Here is a 10835-nt window from a genome sequence, read left to right as displayed (position 1 = left end):
ATCTTTCCATATTTGTGTAGTGATATTCCGCTATCAACAGCAGTTTGGTGTTTCTTGCTCTCATCTTAATTGATACTCAAGAACATGCTCTGAGTACGATCCCTTTTTAAAACCGAGGCAGGATATTGACTGATAAGTTGAAGTTACAAGTAGTAACGATGTATAAATCTACATAACAGCAACATACATGTTACAAATTTTCATGTAGAATATTTCATTCCTCAGATATCGATGAATGTGCCAGCAATCCATGCCAAAATTTAGGAACCTGTCACAACATGCTGAATTTCTTCCAATGCACGTGTCCGCCAAATTACTATGGAACGTTGTGTGAATGTAGTAAGTAAATTCAATTTATAGGAATGTCTGGGTTTTTTTTTTTAAAAAGTTGACGGTAACAGAATATCATTTTGGTATCCTTTCACACTGTAAAAGAATATCACTGTTATTCAATAAATAAATCACAGTATTTGACTATTGAAAATGTAATAAATATATTCAATGTGTTGATTATATAAATGTGATATCGAAATTTTCGGAACATAAATTACATCTGGATAATCACATCTATATGTAGGATCATTAAAACGGGGAAAGATTCAATAACCTAAAGCAACAAATACAGTAGAAAGCTTATTGAAAAATTTAAAGTTTTCTGAAGCTTTTTGTACAAATAAATATCAATAATTATACATTTTGTTTCTGCTTAAGTGAACCCACCCTTGCCCTCTTTTGACTGTAATTGTGAGAACTGTAAAGTTGGATCCATAACTGGACAAAGCAGTGAGTTAGTTCTATCTACTAGTTTACTAAAGAATGTTCTTCGAAAATTTACTGAAAAATAAAATTATTCCTGTAGTGTTATCTAATTACAGTGTTTGAAAAGATTTTCTTCGTAACTTACTGGAGGTTGACAATATAATCATTTTCATTTTTATCAATTAAAAAGAAACAAATGGAAAGTCTTTTCAATATATTTGTTTTTTGTAAACTTTAGAATACAAACTTATTATATCAGACTTCTAAAGGCTGCTTTCCATTTCCAGTGTGCCCTCTTATTGACATCTTGTTTCTGATTGACGATTCGGAAAGTATGTACTTAGAGGGTTTTCAATACGCTCAAAACGTTACAATAAAACTCATAGATTGCTTCAACATTGGAAAAAACGATGTACAAGTAGCGCTTATGACTCATAGTTCGTCCACCAGAATTGTTTTTGATTTCAACTCGTATTTAGCGAAAACAGATATCAAAGATGCAGTTTTGCGAACATCATATAGAGGTTATACAAATACTGATTATGGCTACACTCTAGATCAAGTTAGAACATTTATGACCTCTAACTCAAACAAAAGGCATCATGCAATGAATATAGTTGTAGCTATGACGGATGGAAGAACAACGGATAATTTTTTGACCAATGTACAAAATCTTCACAATTCTGGAACGTATGTATTTGCACTTGGAATTGGTGGTGCCTCTTCACAACTTCAACCAATCCTGGAAACTCTTGCGAGCAATCCAAACTCAGAATTTGTCGCCAATGGTTTTCTTGATTTACACAGAAAACTATCGGAATTTACAAATAGGTTATGCATAGGTGAGTTTTTTTTATTTCAGAAGAAATATCTTATGACAATTAGCTTTTTCAAAATATTAAGAGTTCAGAAACTGAGTGATTTTCTTTAGGGGAAGTACATCCAGATATCCTGACATGCGAATTAAGAATATCAGACAAATTTGGACAAATGAGTCAATCCCCATCGAAAGGTTCTTCCACTTGTTCCAATCAGCAAGACTTCTACGGAAAACATCAAGCTGATAGTGTGATTGGTCATCTAATGATAGACGCCAAACACAGTCAATACAAACATAACGTTACCGTTGATGATTTTGGATTCGGCATTGTTGAAGTATACATAGACTTCATTAAGCAGACATCAACAGGTACAGCTTTCATCTTTATGTAATCAATTGAAAATTTAACGGTTTCAGTCTAATATTAAAGACAAAAAAATTGCTTGTTTTTGTTTGTTTTATAGGAATTAAACAAATTCTAAAATCTACTACCTTGCAAAGTTTTTCTGTAAACAACACTACTCCTTTGTTCTCCAATGATGTAAATGAAACAAACAATGAACTACTCATCAACGGAAACAGGTAACAATTGTATCGCATCAAGTATCTATTAATGACATTTTCTTGTATCTTACAAGTGGATTTTAATTCAATTAATGTTATCATCGGAAAGCATTGAATTGAATAGGTGGAACAAATAATTTATCAGTAACAATAAAATACTTCAATTAGCTGCAGTAAGTTTCCGCAAGGAACCACAGCGAGAACTGTTTTGTTTATTTTGTTTGAAGATAATAGTGAGAATATTTACGGTAAAACGTCATGATTCAAGTTTTATATAAAGTGTTATTTACCATGATATGACCTTCTGAGATCACAAGGAGCAAAACACAACTGATTGATACTGAGGCATTGTAATTTTGCTTAAATTTCAAACCTCGTTGTAGTGTTATATTTCTTATGTGATTTACTATTTGAAAATACTTTAGTCTCTATGTTTCTTTCAGATTTTGTTTAAGTTATAGAGCTTACGCGGGAGGATATGTAGTGATCAGATCACATACATACATTTATGGTAAAACTGAAGCTGATAAAATGATTTGCTATTTCTTTGATGACGTCGCCCCAAAGCATTGTTCGGATCTCATGACATGCAATAGTACACCCCTGAATATTTCAAAGGAATTAACAAATTCCCAAGAACTTTCTGTTACATTCTTGGGGTGGAAAGATTATGATTCTGCAGGAGCCGAAACAATCTATGCATCAGGAATACAACATTTTGAAATATATTTACACGAAATGGAATACGATGGATTAAAGTTGAAAGCAAAACATTCATCTATTTTAGACAAAACACAATGCTCTAATTGTACTTCCTTCTTTATCCACATACCAGCAACTTCCAACCCAATGTTATATTCTGTGGTCTTGGAAGTTGTTGATATTGCTCTCAATTCTCGTCAAGCAAGATGTTTTGTTTTGCTTGATAATTCATCAAAAATATTATCTCATACAAACAAAGCTTTGCGTGTATCTTCAGCATCGATCGATACAGGATATGCCTGGCAAACAAATCATCGAACGCTTTGTTACGATTGGACTGCAAAGTACTATAATGATAAGTATGTTCATTACAATCCAATGAGTCCAATTGATCCGGGTGTACACAACACCTTTACAGGCATTTATGAGCAAACGTCAGGGCACTTTCATCCTACCGGAACTCCAAACATAAGAGGGATAACTCATTTTAGGTACAATGTAGCGAAAAGATCTGGTGGTCATTTCTCAGTCCTAGCAACTGACAAAATAATTACAAATATTTTAAACGAAGGTGTCTGTGTGAATATTTCTAATTTGGAAGATGGAGATGAAGTATATTTTGAACTTTCAATGAGAGATGTTGTACGAAATGAATTCTTGGATAATGTCACAGTCTTCATTGACGAATCTCCGCCTGTGATAAGAAATGTGTGGCTCATTCGAGATGAAGAGGAAATGCTTTATGTTCATAATCAGACAGATATATCAAAAATGAACTTAACCTTTCAAGCTTTTGACATCCATAGCGGACTGGATCATATTTCTTGGACAGCTGGGTGGACAGATAATCAAGAACATTTTGTACACGAAATTGTTGGGGTGAAAACAATTCAGGTAAAAGACATAAAGAATAGAGTTTTCTAGAGTAATGAAAGGTGAAAAGGAATATTGAAATGTACAGCCCAATGAAAGTTAGTTAAGAGGTTTTAAATTCTTAACCTTTTGAAACAGAGAAAGAAACGTAATTTTTCTGACACACGACCCCACCCCACATACCCCGTATAATAAAATTCAACTTTTGTAATTTAATGATAAGCAGCATCTCCACTTTCTTAAAAATGTATATACCGTATAGCAGGTATTTTTAGCGGGGTGCTAACTTTGGCTTATTTCAACGGTTTTGTAGGAAGCCGATAAATATTAAATCCCAGAGTTAAACTCTTCTTTATCACCACTGAATACAAGAAAAATCACTTAAATAGCTTTGATTAGTCTATTGTATAAGCAATATAACTTTCATCTGGTGTTTTATTTACTCAAATATTTGCCTAAATCGTTATTCAAACGTATATTAAACATACTGAAATTTGTCTAAAAACTGAATTTCCTCTCTTTTGCAATATCAAGAAACTCTTTATCCGCGAAAAAAGTTCCGCCAAAATTATTGGCATACCTTCGAGCAAGCAAAACGGCAAATTTTACAACCGTTAAAGAAACCCGCTATAAGGTATATTGTTTTTGTATTTTGTTCTGTCGGTAAAATACTTTGCGTTTTTGCATTTTATTTCTTTACAAAATCATAATATTATTTAACCTTATGGTTTGCTTAAAAATAAATTTTAGAAAATATTGAAATAAATTTGTCCTTAACATGTTTACTTCAGGTATGTGAAACCGGATTACATTGTTACTGCACACCGTTAGGATATTGTGCCGAATACAATTTTACTTTGGATTTGAACTCTCTTATTACCAATTATACACACGTAGGACAGCATCATCGAAATTACACCTTTGAAATCAGGGTAACAAATAAGGCAAAACTGCAATCAAAAAGATCAGTTATCATTTTGATTGATGAATCTGCACCTGAAGTTGGAGTTATTCAAGAAGGTGGATTTGATCAACCTGAATTGGATTTCACAGCAACAGAAAATATCACAATCAGTTGGAAAGGGTTCATTGATCATGAAAGTGGAATAAGATTCTACAGAATAGCAGTTTCTAATTCATGCGTTCCTAAATCGGTCATGCTTCAAAAAAACCTACAAATACCTTTCTTTGAAACATCTGAGACTTCTCTTCGAGTTACATTGCCGAATGTTGGAAAATATTTTGCATCTATTGTTGCATTTAATAATGCATTGGAATCATCTGAAGTTGTATGCAGTGATGGCATAGTTCTCGATGAAACACCACCAACAGTCAGAGCAATAACTGTAGAAAATCTTTCTATGTACCCAAAATATGCATGTGACAAAGATAATAATGTATGGCTAATAACAGAATCAGTCAAGAAGATCAAAACCAATTGCACTTGTTCAAAGTTTGCAAACAGCATTTTGGACATCATTCCAATAGATAAAAAAGCAAATTTTGCTATCGACTGTTCTGAAAATATCACAACAAATAAAACTTTATATTTTTATGTTAATAATGACCGCATTAATATAAATTGGAGCATTCTTGATCCTGAAAGTTTTGTACATGAAGTTTATATTGGGTTCGGGTCGTCCTTATTAAATAGTGAAACACCAGATCTAATAGGATACACGAAATCTACCCATAAAACTTTTTATCACAAAAGAAATCTAGGTCTTCACATAAACAGTTACTTTTATATATTTATAAAAGCTGAAAATAATGCTCTGATGCAGACTCTTGTGCATATTGGACCTATTTTAATTGATGAAACTCCACCTACCTGCTTTAGGAAACCAGAAATTTTCATGTCTGATGCACTGGTAACAGTGTACTGGAATTCAAGCTTTTTCTATGATGTAGACCAAACAGAAAAAATCCAGAAAATCTTCTACAGAATAGGTAATTTACAGTCCTTTGAAGTTTACATGTACATGTTCTAGTATTTAATTTTAAAAAGTTGAAAAATAATATATTGTTCGATTTTATTCTAGGTACAAAGAGTCAAATGGATTCGACATTTTCAAAATGGGAAGAACAACTTTCGATTTCATGTCCAAAGAATTATGAATGTGTAAGTTTAAAGGTAGAGGACATACAAACACAGTATTCAGACACCCATGAAGATTTTCATTTTGAATTCCACGTCTACAGTGCTGTAGGATTGTTTTGTGAGATAGAGTCTATGTATTTCAATGTTCCATTTAAATCTCGAACATTTTACGGAAAACTGTATGATTTAAACCCTTTATTGGCAAGCAATTTAACGCTTGGAAATATGCAAGACATCAATTTTACATTTTCAAACAATTCTTTCTGTGTAGGATATCATGGCACTTTTCCAACATCTGATGCAGTTTACGAATTTGCAGTCATTTCAAATACATCTCAAAAGGTGTATGAAAAAGGAAATATTACTGTAATAGAAAGTTCTCTTTTCACTTATTGTAATTTTCATAAAAAGCTAGACTTTTTTACACAATATACTATTACGATGAAAATGACCTCTTCATATGGAATTTTTGAGACAAAATCTAATGGATTTATTACCATTGACCAAAATGATTCCTCATTAAACCTGAAAGTTCAGGATGGAAAAGGCTGTGATGAAACAACCGTCATAACACGGATCTCAAGTAGGAGATTTAAAAACAGCACAGTTTATATTCATCCCACATTAGTAATTGGACAACATTATACAATATTCATTATTACCGAAGGCTTCAATATTAGCATGTCAAGCAAGGGTGTAATAATGTCTCCCGATACGTCATTCAGTGATTTTATATCGTTTATTCCAATAGAGGAGCATCCTTCTTTCGTCATCGAAGGACTCTCAGAAAATGTTAAGCTGCCAGAGCTTATACTCCATAAATGTATGAAAGATCTCCAATTCCTACAAAGCATGGATAAGATATCAGCTAATTGGGAAGTGCATGGACCAAGTTCTAGTTTTATCACAAGTTATAGAATGGCTGTTCATCATAACTCTTGTTCGGTACAGCAAGCCTGCAATGAAACAATTTTACTAAGTAAAGACATTGAAAAAACATTTTCTTCTTCAATACTTACTGGCCCTTTGAGAGATGGCCTTTATAGAGTATCGATAAAACCATGTTTTGGACATATCTGTTCCAAATCATGGATGTCCAATGGATTTCATCTAGAAAAGCTTGGCATAAATATGGGACACCTGTCTGCAGCATTCGACTTATCGGATAATAAATGTTATGTAGTAAACATCACCTTTCAGAAGTTCATTTGCAGTGCAAAATTAAAGAAACATGCAATTTTTTATAAATGGGCTTTCTTTGGGGACAACAAAGGAGAAAAACAACTTACCACATATAATTCTGTAAAATCCGCACCTAATGATACCATATTCGTAAGTATTGTTTTACAAAATTGATATTCTAATTGAGTAGGGTTTTCCAATTAAGGTTAGCTAGTATAAATTTTCTTTTCCTCCTAAGGTATCGACTTGTGTAAATTTACCGGTTTATCCCCACGGAAATCTTTACCTCTGTGTAAAAGGATTTTGTGATTCTGGATTTTCGTCTCTGCAATGTTCACGAGTATGGATAAAACAGCACCCGAACGAGTTCCCCAAATCTGTTGTTTACGATTTAAATTTGGAATCTTTACCAATAGAAAACTTAGATGATTATAGATTTACTTCTACTTTGGGATCGGATATGATAAAATCACTTCATGAAAATGAAATGGACTTTACAAACAAAAGAAGGTTACAACTTGGAGGATTTACCATCGGGACGGGACAAAATCATGTACAATGGACTGTAATGACGGGAAAAAGGTTTCCTACTGATTGTCTGACAGATGTTTCTTGTATTTATCATGAAACCACCTTAGGGGGATTCGTGCGGTTTCCCACATACTTAGGTCTACGAACGGGGAAAATTTATTACTTGTGTGTGAATGTTACTGATGGTTGTAGCGACGGATTTGTGATAGATAATGTTCCACCATCATCGGGAAATGTAAAGGTCTACAATCATCACAATGGTTACATTCATTCGAATTCTACAATCACTGTACTATGGCATGGCTTTGCAGATGGATCACATTTTCAAAAGTTTCTTTATCCATCTGCTATTGATAGATACGATATAGCAATAGGTAAAGCTTATCGGTTTGTCTAGAAACAATTGAGCTGGTATGATATTTTCTCGTTAGATAATATAAATCTTACAAAGCCTTTTTTTCTTCTGTAAAAAATACAATATATCTCTTTCTCTTTATTATTTGAGGCACTCATCTTGACAGTCAAGATATTATGTCCTTTGCGCATTGTGGTTTATCGGAATCCTCAGTTCTAAGAAATGTGTCCTTTACAAACGGATTGACCTATTATTTTTTCATCAGAGGTATGAAGAAGTGTCTTTGAATGCAGTAAATATCATAAATTTACTCAGTAACTTTATTTTGTTACATGCGTATGCTTTTAAATAAACTAGCAGATTTGTTTCTTGTGATATTGCAGCTTTTGATCATGCTGGAAACAACGTAACATCATCGTCCGATCCATATATCTTTGATTCTACCCCTCCAACGACAGGAATGATAACCGTGGGGAGTTACATCAAAAGCTTAACAATGGTCATTCCTGGTAATCTGATTGCTCATTGGACAGGTATTGAAGATAGGGAAAGTGGAATCGACAAATATGAGATTGGAATTCGGTCTTTTAACGAACAGGTGTCATCATACTTTTCCGTGAACAAAAACACATTTGCTGACCTCGAAGACTATTTTTCATTTGTTGATGGTCATCAATATCGTTTAGATCTAAAGGTACTTAGCATATTATAACATTATTAAAATGTTTGTGCCGTGAAATTCAGCACTGACAAGCATTGAATTTAAATGTTAATATTTTGATGTGGGTTTTTTTCCCTCACTCAATTTTTTTTACATCAGTAAAGCCTATTTTTCTGTAGACTGTTATCGAGATACTGATTGTGTGTTCATTTAGGCATGGAATTATGCTGGATTGTACTCCACTGTGTCATCAGCTCCATTTATTGTTGATACCTCACCACCTTTGGTTGGTGTAGTTCCTGATGGTCCGTTAGAAACTGGGGTAATTGATAATCCTAGTATATTTAAATTATTTTCCTTATTAGAATTATATATTTCTTAAAAGTTTTAAAAGTAAAAAAAAAATATCTTTTCATCTTTCTACGTCAATGATCCAACTGACATTTTAAAATAATAATTTTTTGTCGGTTATTTTTACTCTTTTTTACGTTGCTCTCCATGTCTGTTAAAGTTATCCCAATGTATCGTTGTGAGTTGACTGTCGTTTACGAGGTGAGTGGATGTAATTAGCTTCTCATTTTTGCCAATTGATTTGCATATTATTTCCTTCAGGTCGATTTGATGTTCAGTAATAATGCCTCCAGCCTATCTTTTCATTGGACAAATTTTCATGACCCTCACTCCATGATTTCAAACTACCGTGTTGGCCTTGGAACTGACCTTAAGAGGAAAACTGACGTAATACGAATGACTGATGTTGGTTTACGAAAGGGTTAGCTTAAATCATCTGTAACTGGTTTTTTTTCATTAATGATGTTTTATGTTTTTAAACAAGCTATTTGTATTATTTTTCCTTTTTGATCTAGAATGGACCTGGTATAAAGATTTCAGAAAAGGCGTGAAATATTTTGTAACTGTTGAATCATGTAATAAAGCTGGTCTCTGCAGTGTTGCATCTTCTAATGGAATAATACTTGATGATTCACCTCCGATACCTGGAAGGGTTTTAATAGGGGAAAACAACGAAAGATATGTACCTGACAGGTATGTGCTTTATGTTTATCACACAGATATAATAATCATGTTTACTACTAAAACAAATGCTACTCTGCTTGAAACTATAGGAGGAAAAGTAATCAATTAGGAAAAGATTTTAATACTGATTTTCTCTAATTTTTCAGCAAAAATTTACGAGTGTCATGGGTAGATTTTATAGATGCAGAATCAGGAATTTTACAATACTTTGTGTGTTTAGGCTCAAAAAAGTTTCTCTGTGATGTGAAAGCTTGGAAAAAATGCAGAAATGAAACTTCAGTTTTACTCTTTGATTTAAACATGCCACAAAATCAGCGCCTATATGCAATAGTAAAGGCAGAAAATAAAGCCGGATTAACGTCAGCTGCATCTTCTGGTGAATTCTTTGTTGATGTAACACCACCTATTGTTGTATTTTCACCGAACGTCATAAAATCAAACTCTCTTGTTGAACTGTATGATTCATCTTTATTAAGAATCCAGTGGAAATTCAAAGATAATGAGAGTCCTTTATCTAAAGGCTTAATTTCCCTTCAAACAATCCATAACAGTAACACATATCTTGATGACATTGTTTTTTACGGTGATGAAACGAAGACAATCTCCCTAGATACTTCAAAATGGTTAAGCTCTGGAGACAAATATAAAATAGTTGTGACGTCATGCAATGCAGCGAGGCTATGTACTTCGAGTGAGAGTGATGAGATAATCATTGATTCTACACCACCATTCGTTGGACATATTTTAGATAATGCTGTATGGTCCAATGATGATTTAAGTTTAATACTTAACTGGAAAGATTTCGTAGATCCAGAAACACAGGTGGTGGCATATTATATGCATCTAAGCGAAACTCTCTATGGACGTGAAATCAGTGGGCAGACAATCAAAGTGCCTCATTATGGTGATGTCTATGAAGCACAAAAAGTAACCTTAAATATTACTCGAAAATTAGTGCAAAATGAGAAAATTTTGCTAAGTCTGTCTGCCCAGAACAATGTTGGTCTCAACAGCACAGCAAGACATGTAACGTTTTTAGTTCTTCCTACAAACAATAATATGTCTCACGGTAGACTGCTGCTCGAAAAACATTCATGTGATTTACTGACTTGTACAAATGACTGTACATGTTCAGCTATTGACAAAAAATGCTCAAACAATATTGTAGGAATGCAATGCAAAGAATTCAATTCTACTACGAAACCTTTTCCCCACATTATTTCAGACGGCTTATTGTTACACCATACATATA

This window comes from Saccostrea echinata, unplaced genomic scaffold (assembly GCF_033153115.1).
Source record: "Saccostrea echinata isolate AGI-Se365-2 ecotype Australia unplaced genomic scaffold, CSIRO_AGI_Sech_v1 ptg000023l, whole genome shotgun sequence".
Lineage (NCBI taxonomy): Eukaryota > Metazoa > Mollusca > Bivalvia > Ostreida > Ostreidae > Saccostrea > Saccostrea echinata.
Note: the sequence above shows the minus strand (reverse complement) of the source record.